This window comes from Melospiza melodia, chromosome 31 (assembly GCF_035770615.1).
Source record: "Melospiza melodia melodia isolate bMelMel2 chromosome 31, bMelMel2.pri, whole genome shotgun sequence".
Taxonomy (NCBI): Eukaryota; Metazoa; Chordata; class Aves; order Passeriformes; family Passerellidae; genus Melospiza; species Melospiza melodia.
The window spans coordinates 2,305,656-2,325,412 of NC_086224.1; the positions used below are offsets into that span (position 1 = coordinate 2,305,656).

At 41.0% G+C, this 19,757-nt stretch overlaps 1 protein-coding gene across 1 annotated transcript in view; it reads right to left on the reverse strand.

The window, feature by feature from the left end:
- Positions 1-19,137, reverse strand: part of LOC134431242 (R3H domain-containing protein 2-like) — an 84,526-nt gene extending 65,389 nt beyond the window's left edge. Inside the window, 1 exon segment of the mRNA XM_063179226.1 lies at positions 18,901-19,137. The gene's annotated coding sequence lies outside the window, so the exon portion shown is untranslated.
- Between the last annotated feature and the right edge of the window lie 620 nt (positions 19,138-19,757).

A 19,757-nucleotide genomic window follows, 5' to 3' on the forward strand; every position in this document is an offset into this window, starting at 1 on the left:
TAAAAGGGTCAGGGAGTCAGGGCACATTGAAATCCTCCTCCTCACTGCAGAAATGAGCGTGGAATTCCACCTCTGCTGCCTTTTTGCCACCTGCACTTTGCAGCTGTGAGCTCCCGCTTGGGGAGGGAATTAAAGCAAGGGAAGTTCTGAATTTCCAGCTCAGATGGATCTGGCAGCAGATCTGGGGAAAGGCAGGAAGCTCCTGCTAAATAAACTCCTGTTCCTGGCCTGGTTTCTCAGGGAACAGAGCAAAAAATGAGGGTGGCAAAGGAGACACATGGCTGCTGCAGCTGCCCACACACGGAGCTGGGGATGGAGGGGGCTGAAAATGGGGATTGAGGGCTCTGAGGGGGGATGGAGGGGTCAGAAATGGGGATTGAGGGGTTTGAGGGGGTCTGAGGTGAGGATGGAGGGGGGATTGAGGGGTCAGAAATGGGGATTGAGGGGTCTGAGGGGGTCTGAGGGGAGATGGAGGGGTTTGAGGGGGTCTGAGGTGGGGATTGAGGGGCCTGAGGGGATATGGAGGGGCCTGAGAGGGGGATGGAGGGGTCAGAAATGGGGATTGAGGGGTTTGAGGTGGGGATTGAGGGGTCTGAAAAGGGGATTGAGGGGTTTAAGGGGATATGGAGGGGTCTGAGGGGGGATTGAGGGGTCAGAAATGGGGATTGAGGGGTTTGAGGGGATATGGAGGGGTCTAAAATGGGGATTGAGGGGTCTGAGGGAGGATGGAGGGGGGATTGAAGGGTCAGAAATGGGGATTGAGGGGTCTGAGGGGATCTGAGGGGAGATGGAGGGGTTTGAGGGGGTCTGAGGTGGGGATTGAGGGGCCTGAGGGGATATGGAGGGGCCTGAGAGGGGGATGGAGGGGTCTGAAATGGGGATTGAGGGGTCTGAGATGAGGATGGAGTGGTTTGAAGAGGGGATTGAGGGGTTTAAGGGGATATGGAGGGGTCTGAGGGGGGATTGAGGGGTCAGAAATGGGAACTGAGGGGTCTGAGGGGGTCTGAGGTGGGGATTGAGGGGTTTGAGGTGGGGATTGAGAGGTTTGAGAAGGGATGGAGGGATCAAAAATGGGGATGGAGGGGTCTGAAATGGGGATTGAGGGGTTTGAGGTGGGGATTGAGGGGTCTGAGGGGGGCATTGAGGGGTCAGAAATGGGGATTGAGGGGTCTGAGGTGGGGATTGAGGGGTTTGAGGGAGGATGGAGGGGTCTGAGGGGGGCATTGAGGGGTCAGAAATGGGAATTGAGGGGACTGAGGGGGTCTGAGGGGAGATGGAGGGGGGATTGAGGGGTCAGAAATGGGGATTGAGGGGTTTGAGGTGGGGATTGAGGGGTCTGAAAAGGGGATTGAGGGGTTAAAGGGGATATGGAGGGGTCTGAGGGGGGGATTGAGGGGTCAGAAATGGGGATTGAGGGGTCCGAAAAGGGAATTGAGGGGTTTGAGGTGGGGATTGTGGGGATTTAGAAGGGCTGGAGGGGTCAAAAATGGGGAGGGAGGGGTCTGAAATGGGGATTGAGGGGTTTGAGGTGGGGATTGAGGGGTCTGAAAAGGGAATTGAGGGGTTTGAGGGAGGATGGAGGGGTCTGAAATGGGGATTGAGGGGTCTGAGATGAGGATGGAGTGGTTTGAAGAGGGGATTGAGGGGTTTAAGGGGATATGGAGGGGTCTGAGGGGGGATTGAGGGGTCTGAAATGGGGATTGATGGGTCTGAGGGGAGATGGAGGGGTTTGAGGTGGCGATTGAGAGGTTTGAGAAGGGCTGGAGGGGTCAAAAATGGAGATCGAGGGATCTGAAATGGAGATTGAGGGGTCTGAAAAGGGAATTGAGGGGTTTGAGGTGGGGATTGAGGGGTCTGAAAAGGGGATTGAGGGGTTTGAGGGAGGATGGAGGGGTCTGAGGGGGGCATTGAGGGGTCTGAGGGGGGCATTGAGGGGTCAGAAATGGGGATTGAGGGGACTGAGGGGGTCTGAAGGGAGATGGAGGGGTTTGAGGTGGGGATTGAGAGGTTTGAGGTGGGGATTGAGGGGTCTAAAATGGGGATTGAGGGGTTTGAGAAGGGCTGGAGGGGTCAAAAATGGGGATTGTCGGGTCTGAGGTGGGATGAAGTGGTTTGAGGTGGGGATTGAGGGGTTTAAGGGATATGGAGGGGTCTGAGAGGGGATTGAGTGGTCAGAAATGGGAATTGAGGGGTTTGAGGTGGGGATTGAGGGCAATAACGAAAACTCACGACTCTTTCCAGAGTCACGTTTCAGTCTCCATTTTATAACACTGCATTATATTCAGCATTATATCATTTTATAGCACTATATTATTTTAGAATACTATATTATATTCAAGAATACTACACTCAACTACTCTAAAGAATACAACTCACACCAGAACCCAAATGAAACAATCCCCAAACCCATTCCAAAGCAGCAAAACAGAGGAGCAGTAAATGAGGTAATTACTGTTTTCATTTTTCATTTGCTTTCTTTTTTTTTTTCATTTTTTTTCAATTGTTTTCATTTTTCATTTTTTTTCAGTTTTTTTTTTCTTTTTTTTTTTTTTTTTCAGTTATTTTCATTTTCCTCTGAGGCTCCTCAGCTCCCCATGAGAACAATCTCCAAACACATTCCAAAGCAGCAAAACAGAGGAGAAGCAAATGAGATAATTATTGCTTTCATTTTCCATTTGTTTTCAATTTTTTTTCTTTTTTTTCAATTTTTTTTTTTTTTTTTCAGTTATTTTCATTTTCATCTGAGGCTCCTCATCCCCCCAGAAGAACAATCTCCAAACACATTCCAAAGCAGCAAAACAGAGGAGAAGCAAATGAGATAATTATTGCTTTCATTTTCCATTTGTTTTCAAATTTTTTCAATTTTTTTCAATTTCTTTTCTTTTTTTTTTCAGTTATTTTCATTTTCCTCTGAGGCTCCTCATCCCCCCAGGAGAACAATCTCCAAACACATTCCAAAGCAGCAAAACACAGGAGAAGCAAATGAGATAATTATTGCTTTCATTTTTCATTTGTTTTCAATTTTTTAAAAATTTTTTTTCAATTGTTTTCATTTTTCATTTTTTCAGGGTTTTTTTTCCTTTTTTTTTTTCAGTTATTTTCATTTTCCTCTGAGGCTCCTCATCCCCCCAGGAGAACAATCTCCAAACACATTCCAAAGCAGCAAAACAGAGGAGAAGCAAATGAGATAATTATTGCTTTCATTTTTCATTTGTTTTCAGGTTTTTTTTCATTTTTTTTCCAATTTTTTTTCTTTTTTTTTTCAGTTATTTTCATTTTCCTCTGAGGCTCCTCATCCCCCCCCCAGGAGAACAATCTCCAAACACATTCCAAAGCAGCAAAACAGAGGAGAAGCAATCAGATAATTATTGCTTTCATTTTTCACTTGCTTTCAATTTTTTTTTTTCCATTTGTTTTCAATAATTTCCATTTTCCTCTGAGGCTCCTCATCCCCCCCAGGAGAACAATCCTGGCCAGGGGATTTTCAGACACTGCCACAGTGACACCCTCACCATCCTCGCTGCCCTCACCCAAGCCCAGTCCATCCCATAATTTCCCCAGTTTGCCCAGTTTGGGGGCAGCACCACCCAGCACCCATCGCCTCCCATCCCCCCCGCCGGGTAACAGTGACGCTCCGGCCAGCAATTCCCTGATTGGCTGCCCGGCAGCCAATGGGAGGCCGAGCTCCATAGCAACGGAGCGGTGTTGCCAGGGGCAACGGGGCGGGGGTGACTCAGGGAGAGGGAAATGGGGGCGGGGCGGGGGCGGGGCTGGAATGAGGGATGGGGGCTCCAGGCTGCTCCGAAAATTCAATTTATTGTATGGAAAATGTAATTTATTGTATAGGAAACGGGATTTATTGTATACAATAACTTATTGTATGCAAAATGCAGTTTATTGCATACAAAATGCAATTTATTGTATGGAAAATGTAATTTATTGTATAGGAAACGGGATTTATTGTATACAATAACTTATTGTGTGCAAAATGCAATTTATTGTATGGAAAATGTAATTTATTGTATAGGAAACGGGATTTATTGTATACAATAACTTATTGTGTGCAAAATGCAATTTATTGTATGGAAAATTCAGTTCATTGTATAGGAAATGGGATTTATTGTATACAATAACTTATTGTATGCCAAATGCAATTTATTGTATGGAAAATTTCGTTTATTGTATAGGAAATGCAGTTTGTTGTATACAATAACTTATTGTATCCAAAATGCAGTTTATTGCATACAAAATGCAATTTATTGTATGGAAAATTCAGTTTATTGTCTAGGAAATGGGATTTATTGTATACAATAACTTATTGTGTGCAAAATGCAATTTATTGTATGGAAAATGTAATTTATTGTATAGGAAACGGGATTTATTGTATACAATAACTTATTGTATGCAAAATGCAATTTATTGTATGGAAAATTCAGTTCATTGTATAGGAAATGGGATTTATTGTATACAATAACTTATTGTATGCAAAATGCAATTTATTGTATGGGAAATTCAGTTTATTGTATAGGAAATGGGATTTATTGTATACAATAAATTACTGTATGCAAAATCCAGTTTATTGCATACCAAATGCAATTTATTGTATGGAAAATGTAATTTATTGTATAGGAAATGGATTTATTGTATGCAATAAATTACTGTATGCAAAATGCAATTTATTGTGTGGAAAATTCAGTTTATTGTATAGGAAACGGGATTTATTGTATACAATAACTTATTGTATGCAAAATGCAATTTATTGTATGGAAAATTCAGTTCATTGTATAGGAAACGGGATTTATTGTATACAATAACTTATTGTATGCCAAATGCAATTTATTGTATGGAAAATGTAATTTATTGTCTAGGAAATGGGATTTATTGTATACAATAACTTATTGTGTGCAAAATGCAATTTATTGCATACAAAATGCAATTTATTGTATGGAAAATTCAGTTTATGGTATAGGAAATGGGATTTATTGCATACAATAACTTATTGTATGCCAAATGCAATTTATTGTATGGAAAATTTCGTTTATTGTATAGGAAATGCAGTTTGTTGTATACAATAACTTATTGTATCCAAAATGCAGTTTATTGCATACAAAATGCAATTTATTGTATGGAAAATTCAGTTTATTGTATAGGAAACGGGATTTATTGTATACAATAACTTATTGTATGCAAAATGCAATTTATTGTATGGAAAATGTAATTTATTGTCTAGGAAATGGGATTTATTGTATACAATAACTTATTGTGTGCAAAATGCAATTTATTGTATGGAAAATGTAATTTATTGTATAGGAAAAGGGATTTATTGTATACAATAACTTATTGTGTGCAAAATGCAATTTATTGTATGGAAAATTCAGTTTATTGTATAGGAAATGCAGTTTGTTGTATACAATAACTTACTGTATGCAAAATGCAATTTATTGTATGGAAAATTCAGTTTATTGTATAGGAAACGGGATTTATTGTATACAATAACTTATTGTAACAAAATGCAATTTATTGTACGGAAAATGTAATTTATTGTATAGGAAACGGGATTTATTGTATACAATAACTTATTGTGTGCAAAATGCAGTTTATTGCATACAAAATGCAATTTATTGTATGGAAAATTCAGTTTATGGTATAGGAAATGGGATTTATTGCATACAATAACTTATTGTGTGCAAAATGCAATTTATTGTATGGGAAATTCAGTTTATTGTATAGGAAATGCAGTTTGTTGTATACAATAACTCATTGTATAGGAAATGCAGTTTATTGTATAGGAAATGCAGTTTATTGTATACGAAATGTCATTTATTATACAATAATTGACTGTATAGAAAATGCAACTTGTTGCATAAAATAATTTACTGTATACAAAATGCCATTTATTGTATCCAAAATGCCATTTATTGTATCCAAAATGTCATTTATTGTACCCAAAGTGCAGTTGATTGTATACAAACTGCAATCTGTTGTATACAATAACTTATTTTATAAGAAAAGCCATTTATTGCACACAAAATGCAGTTTATTGCATACAAACTGCAGTCTATTGTATACACGGAGTCAAGTTTCTCATCCAGGGAATTCCACAGCAAGTGTAATAAATTAAAAATTAGTGTGATAAAAATGTCCTGAAACGGCTCCACCAGGTAAAAAACCTTCAGAGCTCCTTCCCCTTCCAGCTGGCATCAGGACAAACAACCCAAAAACCCCAAAAATCCCAAAATTCATCAACCTCAAAGCCACCTCTCCTGAATCCTCTCATTATTATCCACAACAAAAGGAATTAATTCATTAATTCCTCACAGCCCCTTTAATTTCATTTCAGGCTCAGCAAGAACCTCCTCACCCCTCATTTCCCAAAATCTGGAGGAGGAAAAACCCAAATTCAACAGGAAAATAAATAAAAAACACAGCAAGATTCTGCCCTACTGTCTGTATCATTTCTCTGTTTCTTTTAGCATTGCATTTTTAATATCATATCTATCAGAAAATAATAAATCAACTTTCTGAAATAAGGAGTCGAGATTCTCATCCAGGGAATTCCACAGCAAGTGTAATAAATTAAAAATTAGTGTGATAAAAATGTCCTGAAATGGCTCCATCAGGTAAAAAACCCCAAAAATCCCAAAAATCCCAAAATTCATCAACCTCAAAGCCACCTCTCCTGAATTCTCTCATTATTATCCACAACAAAAGGAATTAATTCATTAATTCCTCACAGCCCCTTTAATTTCATTTCAGGCTCAGCAAGAACCTCCTCACCCCTCATTTCCCAAAATCTGGAGGAAGAAAAACCCAAATTCAACAGGAAAATAAAAAAACACAGCAAGATTCTGCCCTACTGTCTGTATCGTTTCTCTGTTTCTTTTAGCATTGTATTTTTAATATCATATCTATCAGAAAATAATAAATCAACTTTCTGAAATAAGGAGTCGAGATTCTCATCCAGGGAATTCCACAGCAAGTGTAATAAATTAAAAATTAGTGTGATAAAAATGTCCTGAAATGGCTCCATCAGGTAAAAAACCTTTAGATCTCCTTCCACTCCCAGCTCGCACCAGGACAAACAACCCAAAAATCCCAAAAATCCCAAAATTCATCAACCTCAAAGCCACCTCTCCTGAATCCTCTCATTATTATCAACAACAAAAGGAATTAATTCATTAATTCCTCACAGCTCCTTTAATTTCATTTCAGGCTCAGCAAGAACCTCCTCACCCCTCATTTCTCAAAATCTGGAGGAGGGAAAAACCCAAATTCAACAGGAAAATAAAAAAACACAGCAAGATTCTGCCCTACTGTCTGTATCGTTTCTCTGTTTCTTTTAGCATTGCATTTTTAATATCATATCTATCAGAAAATAATAATTCAACTTTCTGAAACATGGAGTCGAGATTCTCATCCAGGGAATTCCACAGCAAGTGTAATAAATTAAAAATTAGTGTGATAAAAATGTCCTGAAATCAGGTAAAAAACCTTTAGATCTCCTTCCCCTCCCAGCTGGCACCAGGAGAAACAACCAAAAACCCCAAAAATCCCAAAATTCATCAACCTCAAAGCCACCTCTCCTGAATTCTCTCCTCATTATAAACAACAGAAAAAATTATTTCATTCCTTCCTCCCTCCCTCACAGCTCCTTTAATTTCATTTCAGGCTCAGCAAGAACCTTCTCACCCCTCATTTCCCAAAATCTGGAGGAGGAAAAACCCAAATTCAACAGGAAAAAAACCCGAAAAAACAGCAAAAAATAATTTCCCCCAAGAGGCTGGAGGTGCCTGCAGTGCCTGTGCTGAGTCACTGCTTGAAATCCTCATTTCCACCCCCTCATGACATCAAAATCTGAAATAATGATGCAGATGGAAGGGTTGGACTCCAATAAAAAGAATTAAAAACTTTTTATTGAACATGCAGAGAGGAAATGCAGCTGAGTCCAAGGGAATGCTGGGGAATCAGGAGGTTTCCTTGTGGAAAACAGCTCAAAGTAAATATAATTTAATGGGGAATTAAAATATTCTGGTGTTTTGTTACCTCCCTCCATTGAGATTAAAGTCAAGAGAGCTGAAAAATGGTTCTCACTTTATTCCAAAAGTGTGGCCTGGGCTGCCAAAATAATTTCCATGTGATATCCAGGAATCACATAGAGGCAGATAAAAGTTTTATGCTTATATTTTATATAAATAATTTTACAGAAATATTTTCTATTTTCTAGAAATAGTTTCTATTTTATAGAAATTTTATATCTTATACAAATATTTTTATAATTTATACAAATATCTTTTATATTTTATATAAATAATTTTATCGCAATATTTTCTATTTTCTAGAAATATTTTTCTATTTTATAAAAATATTTTTTATTTTATACAAATATTTTCCTATTTTATAGAAAAAAATTTATATTTTATAGAAGTATTTTTATATTGTATAGCAGTAATTTTATATTTCATAGGAACATTTTTATGGGATTAAACAGTTTTAAACAGGCCTAAGGAACACTTCCCTAAGAAAAATGGGATTAAATTGTTTTAATTTCAAGTTTTCCAAGTTTAGAACTCCCAGCAGCAAGGGCCACTCTCAGTCCTGCTGCTGAACAAAAAATAAAATTTTTGATTTGATGTTGAAAAGAAAGAAATGGTGATCCTGCTGCTCCCTCTTTCCTTTTATTTTTGGGAGGTGCTTTAAAACCTTCTCACCCTTCCTTTCCAAAATCTCTGTGAGGAAAAAATCCTAAATTCAACAGCAAAAAATCCAACCCCAAAAGAGACAAAAAGTGAAGGATGATCCCAGACACTGAGAGAAAAGAATCAACTGCACAAACAGGCCAGGAATTAAACAGGCCTGAGGACAAATTCCCTGAGAAAAATGGGATTAAACTGTTTTAAACAGGCCTGAGGAACACTTCCCTAAGAAAAGTGGGATTAAACAGTTTTAAACAGGCCTAAGGAACCCTTCCCTGAGAAAAATGGGATTAAACAGTTTTAAATACTAAGGAACCCTTCCCTAAAAAAATGGGATTAAACTGTTTTAATTTCAAGTTTTCCAAGCTTAGAACTCCCAGCAGCAAGGGTCACTCTCAGTCCTGAAGCTGAAAAAAATGTGAAATTATTGATTTGATGTTGAAAAAAAAAGGATCCTGCTGCTCCTTTTTCCTTTCATTCTTTTTCCTTTCATTTTTGGGAGATGCTTTAGGCTGAGCAATAACATTCTCACCCTTCCTTTCAGAAATTTCTGTGAGGAAAAAATCCTAAATTCAACAGCAAAAAATCCAACCCCAAAAAAGCCAAAAAGTGCAGGACGATCCCAGACACTGAGAGAAAGGAACCAAGTGCACAAACAGGCCAGGAATCAAACAGGCCTGAAGAACATTTCCCTGAGAAAAATGGGATTAAACTGTTTTAAACAGGCCTGAGGACAAATTCCCTGAGAAAAATGGGATTTCTGCAGTTTTAAACAGGCCTGAGGAACCCTTCCCTAAGAAAAATGGCATTAAACGATTTTAATTTCAAGTTTTCCAAGCTTAGAACTCCCAGCAGCAAGGGTCACTCTCAATCCTGCAGCTGAAAAAAAAGTGAAATTATTGATTGGATGTTGAAAAAAAAAGGATCCTGCTGCTCCTTTTTCCTTTCATTCTTTTTCCTTTCATTTTTGGGAGATGCTTTAGGCTGAGCAATAACATTCTCACCCTTCCTTTCAGAAATTTCTGAGAGGAAAAAATCCTAAATTCAACAGCAAAAAATTCAACCCCAAAAGAGTCAAAAAGTGCAGGATGATCCCAGACACTGAGAGAAAGGAACCAAGTGCACAAACAGGCCAGGAATCAAACAGGCCTGAAGAACATTTCCCTGAGAAAAATGGGATTAAACTGTTTTAAACAGGCCTGAGGACAAATTCCCTGAGAAAAATGGGATTTCTGCAGTTTTAAACAGGCCTGAGGAACCCTTCCCTAAGAAAAATGGCATTAAACGATTTTAATTTCAAGTTTTCCAAGCTTAGAACTCCCAGCAGCAAGGGTCACTCTCAATCCTGCAGCTGAAAAAAAAGTGAAATTATTGATTGGATGTTGAAAAAAAAAGGATCCTGCTGCTCCTTTTTCCTTTCATTTTTGGGAGGTGCTTTAAAAACTTCTCACCCTTCCTTTCCAAAATCTCTGTGAGGAAAAAATCCTAAATTCAACAGCAAAAAATCCAACCCCAAAAAGAGCCAAAAAGTGCAGGACGATCAATGCCCCAGCCCTGGAGAATAAAGGAAAGGCTCCCAGTGCAGCACCAGAGCTTTGTGGACAGATCCTGTGCGGAATTTCTGGCACAGAGGGGGAGGAATTCAGGCTGAGAATTCCCTGTCAGAGCTCCCAGCTCCATTTCACAGCATTTCCCACGTCCTCAGCCCGAGCTATTCCTGTCTCCATCATCCCCAGAGCGGGGAAACGCTGCCCTGACGTCAAAGCAGTTTCCCAGCAACGATGAATGAGCGAGGGCTGTCCACCACAGGGGTTTCCTGAAAAGCCACAGATTTATCCACCTGCTTCCCACGGGGTCGGGATGCTAAAGGGCCTGTCTGAAACTGCTTAATCCCATTTTTCTTAGGGAAGTGTTCCTCAGGCCTGTTTAAAACTGTTTAATCCCATTTTTCTGAGGGAAGTGTTCCTCAGGCCTGTCTGAAACTGCTTAATCCCATTTTTCTGAGGGAAGTGTTCCTTAGGCCTGTTTAAAACTGTTTAATCCCATTTTTCTTAGGGAAGTGTTCCTCAGGCCTGTTTAAAACTGTTTAATCCCATTTTTCTTATGGAAGAGTTCCTGAGGCCCGTTTAAAACTGTTTAATCCCATTTTTCTTAGGGAAGTGTTCCTGAGACCTGTTTAAAACTGCAGAAATCCCATTTTTCTTAGGGAAGAATTCCTGAGACCTGTTTAAAACTGTTTAATCCCGTTTTTCTTAGGGAAGTGTTCCTTAGGCCTGTTTAAAACTGCAGAAATCCCATTTTTCTTAGGGAAGTGTTCCTTAGGCCTGATTAAAACAGTTTAATCCCATTTTTCTTAGGGAAGTGTTCCTCAGGCCTGTCTGAAACTGTTTAATCCCATTTTTCTTAGGGAAGTGTTCCTCAGGCCTGTTTAAAACTGTTTAATCCCATTTTTTCTTAGGGAAGTGTTCCTGAGGCCTGTTTAAAACTGCAGAAATCCCATTTTTCTTATGGAAGAGTTCCTGAGGCCTGTCTAAAACAGTTTAATCCCATTTTTCTTAGGGAACTGTTCCTCAGGCCTGTTTAAAACAGTTTAAACCCATTTTTCTTAGGGAAGTGTTCCTGAGGCCTGTTTAAAACAGTTTAATCCCATTTTTCTTATGGAAGAGTTCCTCAGGCCTGATTAAAACTGTTTAATCTCATTTTTCTTAGGGAAGTGTTCCTGAGGCCTGTTTAAAACTGTTTAATCCCATTTTTCTTAGGGAAGGGTTCCTCAGACCTGTTTAAAACTGCAGAAATCCCTCCACTGATTTTTTAGAGAAACTCGAGCAGAATTCCTTCTACCTCCAGCAGAGGTACCAAGCAGGAGAACATGGAAAACCAACCAGGAAAACCAAGCAGGAGAACATGGAAAACCAACCAGAAGAACATGGAAAACTAACAAGGAAAACCAAGCAGGAAAACATGGAAAACCAATCAGGGTAACAAGGAAAATCAACCAGGAGAACATGGAAAACCAACCAGGAAAACAAGGAGGACCAACCTGGAAAACCAACCAGAAAAACATGGGAAACCAAGAAGGAAAACATGGAAAACCAAGCAGGAAAATAGAACTGCTATCCTGACGTCAAAGCAGTTTCCCAGCAACGATGAATGAGCGAGGGCTGTCCACCACAGGGGTTTCCTGAAAAGCCACGGATTTATCCACCTGCTTCCCACGGGGCCGGGATGCTAAAGGGCCTGTCTGAAACTGTTTAATCCCATTTTTCTGAGGGAAGTGTTCCTCAGGCCTGTTTAAAACTGTTTAACCCCATTTTTCTTAGAGAAGTGTTCCTCAGGCCTGTTTAAAACTGTTTAACCCCATTTTTCTTAGAGAAGTGTTCCTCAGGCCTGTTTAAAACTGTTTAATCCCATTTTTCTTAGGGAAGGGTTCCTGAGGCCTGCTTAAAACTGTTTAATCCCATTTTTCTTAGGGAAATGTTCCTCAGGGCTGTTTAAAACAGATTAATCCCATTTTTCTTAGGGAAGAGTCCCTCAGGCCTGTTTAAAACTGCAGAAATCCCATTTTTCTTACGGAACTGTTCCTCAGGCCTGTCTAAAAATGTTTAATCCCATTTTTCTTAGGGAAGTGTTCCTCAGGCCTGTCTAAAACTGTTTAATCCCATTTTTCTTAGGGAAGTGTTCCTTAGGCCTGTTTAAAACTGCAGAAATCCCTCCACTGATTTTTTAGAGAAACTCGAGCAGAATTCCTTCTACCTCCAGCAGAGGTACCAACCAGGACAACCAAGCAGAACATGGAAAACCAACCAGGAGAACATGGAAAACTAACAAGGAAAACCAAGCAGGAAAACATGGAAAACCAATCAGGGTAACAAGGAAAATCAACCAGGAGAACATGGAAAACCAACCAGGAAAACAAGGAGGACCAACCTGGAAAACCAACCAGAAAAACATGGGAAACCAAGAAGGAAAACATGGAAAACCAAGCAGGAAAATAGAACTGCTATCCTGACGTCAAAGCAGTTTCCCAGCAACGATGAATGAGCGAGGGCTGTCCACCACAGGGGTTTCCTGAAAAGCCACGGATTTATCCACCTGCTTCCCACGGGGCCGGGATGCTAAAGGGCCTGTCTGAAACTGCTTAATCCCATTTTTCTGAGGGAAGTGTTCCTCAGGTCTGTTTAAAACAGTTTAATCCCATTTTTCTTATGGAAGAGTTCCTCAGGCCTGATTAAAACTGTTTAATCTCATTTTTCTTAGGGAAGTGTTCCTGAGACCTGTTTAAAACTGTTTAATCCCATTTTTCTTAGGGAAATGTTCCTCAGGCCTGATTAAAACTGCAGAAATCCGATTTCTCTAAGGGAAAAGTTCCTCAGGCCTGTTTAAAACTGTTTAATCTCATTTTTCTTATGGAAGAGTTCCTGAGGCCTGTTTAAAACTGTTTAATCCCATTTTTCTAAGGGAAGTGTTCCTCAGGCCTGTCTAAAACTGTTTAACCCCATTTTTCTTAGGGAAGAATTCCTGAGACCTGTTTAAAACTGTTTAATCCCGTTTTTCTTAGGGAAGTGTTCCTTAGGCCTGTTTAAAACTGCAGAAATCCCATTTTTCTTAGGGAAGTGTTCCTTAGGCCTGATTAAAACAGTTTAATCCCATTTTTCTTAGGGAAGTGTTCCTCAGGCCTGTCTGAAACTGCTTAATCCCATTTTTCTGAGGAAAGTGTTCCTCAGGCCTGTTTAAAACTGTTTAATCTCATTTTTCTTAGGGAAGTGTTCCTGAGACCTGTTTAAAACTGTTTAATCCCATTTTTCTTAGGGAAGTGTTTTTCAGGCCTGTTTAAAACTGTTTAATCCCATTTTTCTAAGGGAACTGTTCCTCAGGCCTATTTAAAACAGTTTAATTCCATTTTTCTTAGGGAAGTGTTCCTCAGGCCTGTCTATAACTGTTTAATCCCATTTTTCCAAGGGAACTATTCCTCAGGCCTGTCTAAAACTGTTTAATCCCATTTTTCCAAGGGAACTGTTCCTCAGACCTGTTTAAAACTGCAGAAATCCCTCCACTGGTTTTTTAGAGAAACTTGAGCAGAATTCCTTCTACCTGCAGCAGAGGTACCAACCAGGACAAGCAAGCAGGAGAACATGGAAAACCAACCAGGAAAACCAAGCAGGAGAACATGGAAAACCAGCCAGGAGAACATGGAAAACTAACAAGGAAAACCAAGCAGGAAAACATGGAAAACCAATCAGGGAAACAGGGAAAATCAACCAGGAGAACATGGAAAACCAACCAGGAAAACAAGGAAGACCAACCTGGAAAACCAACCAGAAAAACATGGGAAACCAAGAAGGAAAACATGGAAAACCAAGCAGGAAAATAGAACTGCTGTCCTGACGTCAAAGCAGTTTCCCAGCAAGGATGAATGAGCGAGGGCTGTCCACCACAGGGGTTTCCTGAAAAGCCACAGATTTATCCACCTGCTTCCCACGGGGCCGGGATGCTAAAGGGCCTGTCTGAAACTGCTTAATCCCATTTTTCTGAGGGAAGTGTTCCTGAGGCCTGTTTAAAACTGTTTAATCCCATTTTTCTTAGGGAACTGTTCCTCAGGCCTGTTTAAAACTGTTTAATCCCATTTTTCTGAGGGAAGTGTTCCTCAGGCATGTTTAAAACTGTTTAATCCCATTTTTCTTAGAGAAGTGTTCCTGAGACCTGTTTAAAACTGTTTAATCCCATTTTTCTTAGAGAAGTGTTCCTCAGGCCTGTTTAAAACTGTTTAATCCCATTTTTCTTAGGGAAGGGTTCCTTAGACCTGTTTAAAACTGTTTAATCCCATTTTTCTAAGGGAACTGTTCCTCAGGCCTGTCTAAAACTGTTTAACCCCATTTTTCTTAGGGAAGAATTCCTGAGACCTGTTTAAAACTGTTTAATCCCGTTTTTCTTAGGGAAGTGTTCCTTAGGCCTGTTTAAAACTGCAGAAATCCCATTTTTCTTAGGGAAGTGTTCCTGAGGGCTGCTTAAAACTGTTTAATCCCATTTTTCTAAGGGAAGTGTTCCTCAGGCCTGATTAAAACAGTTTAATCCCATTTTTCTCAGGGAAGTGTTCCTGAGACTTGTTTAAAACAGTTTAATTCCATTTTTCTTAGGGAAGGGTTCCTGAGGCCTGTTTAAAACTGCAGAATTCCCATTTTTCTTAGGGAAGGGTTCCTCAGGCCTGATTAAAACTGCAGAAATCCCATTTTTCTCAGGGAAGGGTTCCTCAGGGCTGTTTAAAACTACAGAAATCCCATTTTTCTTAGGGAAGGGTTCCTCAGGCCTGTTTAAAACTGTTTAATCCCATTTTTCTTAGGAAAGTGTTCCTGAGACCTGTTTAAAACTGTTTAATCATATTTTTCTAAGGGAAGTGTTCCTCAGGCCTGTCTAAAACTGTTTAATCCCATTTTTCTTAGGGAAGTGTTCCTGAGGCCTGTTTAAAACTGTTTAATCCCATTTTTCTTAGGGAAGTGTTCCTCAGGCCTGTTTAAAACAGTTTAATCCCATTTTTCTCAGGGAAGAATTCCCGAGACCTGTTTAAAACTGTTTAATCCCATTTTTCTTAGGGAAGTGTTCCTTAGGCCTGTTTAAAACTGCAGAAATCCCATTTTTCTTAGGGAAGTGTTCCTGAGGCCTGTTTAAAACTGTTTAATCCCATTTTTCTAAGGGAAGTGTTCCTCAGGCCTGTCTAAAGCTGTTTAACCCCATTTTTCTTAGGGAAGAATTCCTGAGACCTGTTTAAAACTGTTTAATCCCGTTTTTCTTAGGGAAGGGTTCCTTAGGCCTGTTTAAAACTGCAGAAATCCCATTTTTCTTAGGGAAGTGTTCCTTAGGCCTGATTAAAACTGTTTAATCCCATTTTTCTTAGGGAAGGGTTCCTCAGGCCTGATTAAAACTGCAGAAATCCCATTTTTCTAAGGGAACTGTTCCTCAGGCCTGTTTAAAACTGCAGAAATCCCATTTTTCTAAGGGAACTGTTCCTCAGGCCTGTTTAAAACTGCAGAAATCCCATTTTTCTTAGAGAAGTGTTCCTGAGGCCTGTTTAAAACTGTTTAATCCCATTTTTCTTAGGGAAGTGTTCTTCAGGCCTGTTTAAAACTGTGTAATCCCATTTTTCTAAGGGAACTGTTCCTCAGGCCTATTTAAAACAGTTTAATTCCGTTTTTCTTAGGGAAGTGTTCCTCAGGCCTGTCTATAACTGTTTAATCCCATTTTTCCAAGGGAACTATTCCTCAGGCCTGTCTAAAAGTGTTTAATCCCATTTTTCCAAGGGAACTATTCCTCAGGCCTGTCTAAAACTGTTTAATCCCATTTTTCCAAGGGAAGTGTTCCTCAGGCCTGTTTAAAACTGCAGAAATCCCTTCACTGATCTTTTAGAGAAACTCGAGCAGAATTCCTTCTACCTGCAGCAGAGGTACCAACCAGGACAACCAAGCAGGAGAACATGGAAAACCAACCAGGAAAACATGGAAAACCAAGCAGGAGAACATGGAAAACTAACAAGGAAAACCAAGCAGGAAAACATGGAAAATCAACCAGGAGAACATGGAAAACCAACCAGGAAAACAAGGAAGACCAACCTGGAAAATCAACCAGGACACCATGGAAAACTAACCAGGAAAACCAACCAGGAAAACTAACCAGGAGAACATGGAAAACTAACCAGGAAAATGTGGAAAACCAAGCAGGAAAACAAGGAAAACCAAGCAGGAGAACATGGAAAACTAACCAGGAAAATGTGGAAAATTATCCAGGAAAACAAGGAAAATTAACCAGGAAAGCCTGGGAAACCAGCCAGGAAAAAAATGGAAAACCAAGCAGGAAAACCAAGCAGGAAGACATGGAAAACTAACCAGGAGAACATGGAAAACCAACTAGGAAAAGTGGAAAATCAACCAGGAAAACATGGAAAACTAACCAGGAAAACCAATCAGGGAAACTAGGAAAACCAACCAGGAGAACATGGAAAACCAAGCAGGGAAACCTGGAAAACTAACCAGGAAAACCTGGAAAATCAAGCAGGAAAACCAAGCAGGAAAACCAAGCACGAAAACAAGGAAAACCAAGCACGGAAACTTGGAAAACTAACCAGGAAAATCAACCAGGAAAACATGGAAAACTAACCAGGAAAACCAAGCAGGAAAAAATGGAAATCCAAGCAGGAAAAAATGGAAATCCAAGCAGGACAATGTGGAAAACCAAGCAGGAAAACGTGGAAAACTCTCCTCCTGCTGGCACCTGCTCCTGTGCCCAGCCTGTGCCAGGCAGGAGCAGCAGCACTGAAAATCTGGATGAGGGAACAAGGAATTCCCTGCCCTTGCCCAGCTGGCAAACACAAAGTTTGTCCAGCAGCTCCCAGAAAAGCTCCAGAGGAGAAAAGGAAAAGGCAGGAAGGTTATGGGGATCCCTCCTCCTGCTTTTCCCCACACTCATCCCATGGCAGACTCTGGGTGTTCTCCAGGTGAGACCCAGAAATGGATTAAACAGAGAAAAAAAAAAAAAAAAAAAGGAAAATAATGATTTAAAGAAAAAAATTAATTTTATTTGTTGGCTGCCAGCAGTAGTTGGGATGGAGTGTGAGGAGCAGGCAGAGAGATCCTGAGATCCCAAAGTGCAATAACCACACCTCAATCCTAAAAAAATCCAGCTCCCAGCACTAAATCTGGGATGAGGAGAGCAGAACAACTTCTTGGCTAAACTGCATGATGGACATTCCACTAAACTCAGCTCAGTGAGGGGTTTAAATTCATTTAAATTCATTTAAAAATGGGGTTAATGGATCAGTGAACACGAGCACCATCCTACAGAACACCAAATTGCATAAGCCACCCCAAAAACGTCACAGGGCACGGTGCCAAGCTGGTAACCAACATTCCCCCATCAAATGAAAAGCTCCAAAGAAATAAATCCACTAAAAAATAACCCAGAAAAGGACCTGGGAAGGTTCTGTCTCTGCAGAACCTGCAAGCTGCAGAAGTTGGGATGGAGTGTGGAGTGTGAGGAGCAGGCAGAGAGATCCTGGGATCCCAAAGTACAACAACCACACCTCAACCCTAAAAAAAATCCAGCTCCCAGCACTAAATCTGGGATGAGGAGAGCAGAACAAGTTCTAGGCTAAACTGCATGATGGAGTGAGGGGAGTCAGTGAGGGGTTTAAATTAATTTACATTCACTTAAAAATGAGGTTAATGGATCAGTGAACACAAGCACCATCCTACAGAACACCAAATTGCATAAGCCACCCCAAAAACGTCACAGGGCATGATGCCAAGCTGGTAACCAACATTCCCCATCAATTAAAAACCTCCAAACACATAAATCCACTAAAAATTAACCCAGAAAGGAGCAGGGAAGGTTCTGTCTCTGCAGAACGAGGGAAAATACCCAGGAGCAAGCTGCAGAAGTTGGGATGGAGTGTGGAGTGTGAGGAGCAGGCAGAGAGATCCTGAGATCCCAAAGTGCAACAACCACACCTCAATCCTAAAAAAATCCGCTCCCGGCACTAAATCTGGGATGAGGAGAGCAGAACTTCTTCTTGGCTAAACTGCATGATGGACATTCCACTAAACTCAGCTCAGTGAGGGGTTTAAATCCATTTAAAAATGGGGTTAATGTATCAGTGAACACAAGCACCATCCTACAGAACACCAAATTGCATAAGCCACCCCAAAAACGTCACAGGGCACGACGCCAAGCCAAGTAACCAACATTCCCCATCAACTAACCAGATCCAAACACATAAATCCACTAAAAATTAAGCCAGGAAAGGAGCAGGGAAGGTTCTGTCTGTGCAGAAGGAGGGGAAGTACCCAGCTGCAGACGTCGGAGCACAAGGAGATTCCATGATGCTGTCAGGGGAACTCCTTAATGACACGGCAGAGCACAGGGGATTCCCTCTCTCCCTCTCTCCAGAGGTGAATCCCCGGCAGAATCACAAAAGGAACAAGAGCAGAGCTCATCTCACCCTCCCAAACCCCCTCAGAGCCACGTTTTTATTTAGTCCAGCTCTATTTTAAATTAACAGCAGCAGAAATCCTGGCGTTTACCAAGGGGAGAGCCACACTGAAATATTCACACACATTCACGCCGCGTTTTGCGCCGGGGAAAAGAGGGAAAAGAAAAGTCTGACCAATTTTTTTTTTTTTTCTCTCAAACAATTAAAACCTCATTCTAAAAATAAACTCACCCTGGTGGTTCTGCACTCTGAGCACGTCAGCTGTTTGCTGATTTCAGCGGAGACTCCATGGCCACGAGCAGTTCAAGAGGAATTCTGCCAGGATAATCCGGCTCCCAGGGAACCCCCGCCAGCTCTCCCGAATAAAAAATACCCAAAAAAACCCCCCAAAAACCTGATTTCTGCTGCTGCTGGGGGCTCTGACAAGCAGCTCAGCAGCTCCTAGAGATGTCAGCACAGCTCTGCCAATAGCCACATCCACACAGCCCCCTCCTGCTCTCCTGCAAATCTTCAATGGAGCTGCTGCCTCCGCGCAGCCGGAGCCGCGTTAAAGACGCAGCATCCGTCCCCCAGCAGCCCTGGAGAAACACGGGGAGGATCTGGGGGTCCTGAGGGGTGCTCAGAGCTCCTACAGCCAGGTCAGAGGGTTCAGGAGATCTGTGTGCTGCAGGGCTGTGGGCTCAGGTGGGCCCAGGTGGGACATGAGGGCTGGAAAGGGGAGGAAGGTGAAGAAAGGATCTGAAAATGGAACCGTGGAATGGTTTGGGTCCACCTCATTCCACCCCCTTGCTGTATTTAAGAGTATCCGAGTATTTAAGAGATTTGTGTACTCAGAGGTGCTGAAGGACAGCTGGGGCTGTGGCTCAGGTGGGACATGAGGGCTTGAAAGGGAGGAAGGTGAAGAAAGGACCTGAAAACGGAACCATGGAATGGTTTGGGTGGAAAGGGACCTCAAACTCATCTCATTCCACCCCCTTGCTGTATTTAAGATATAAAACTATCAGAGATATAATGTATCAGAGATATAATACTATCAGAGTATTTAAGAAATTTCCGTGCTGGAGGGCAGCAGAGAACACCTGGGGCTG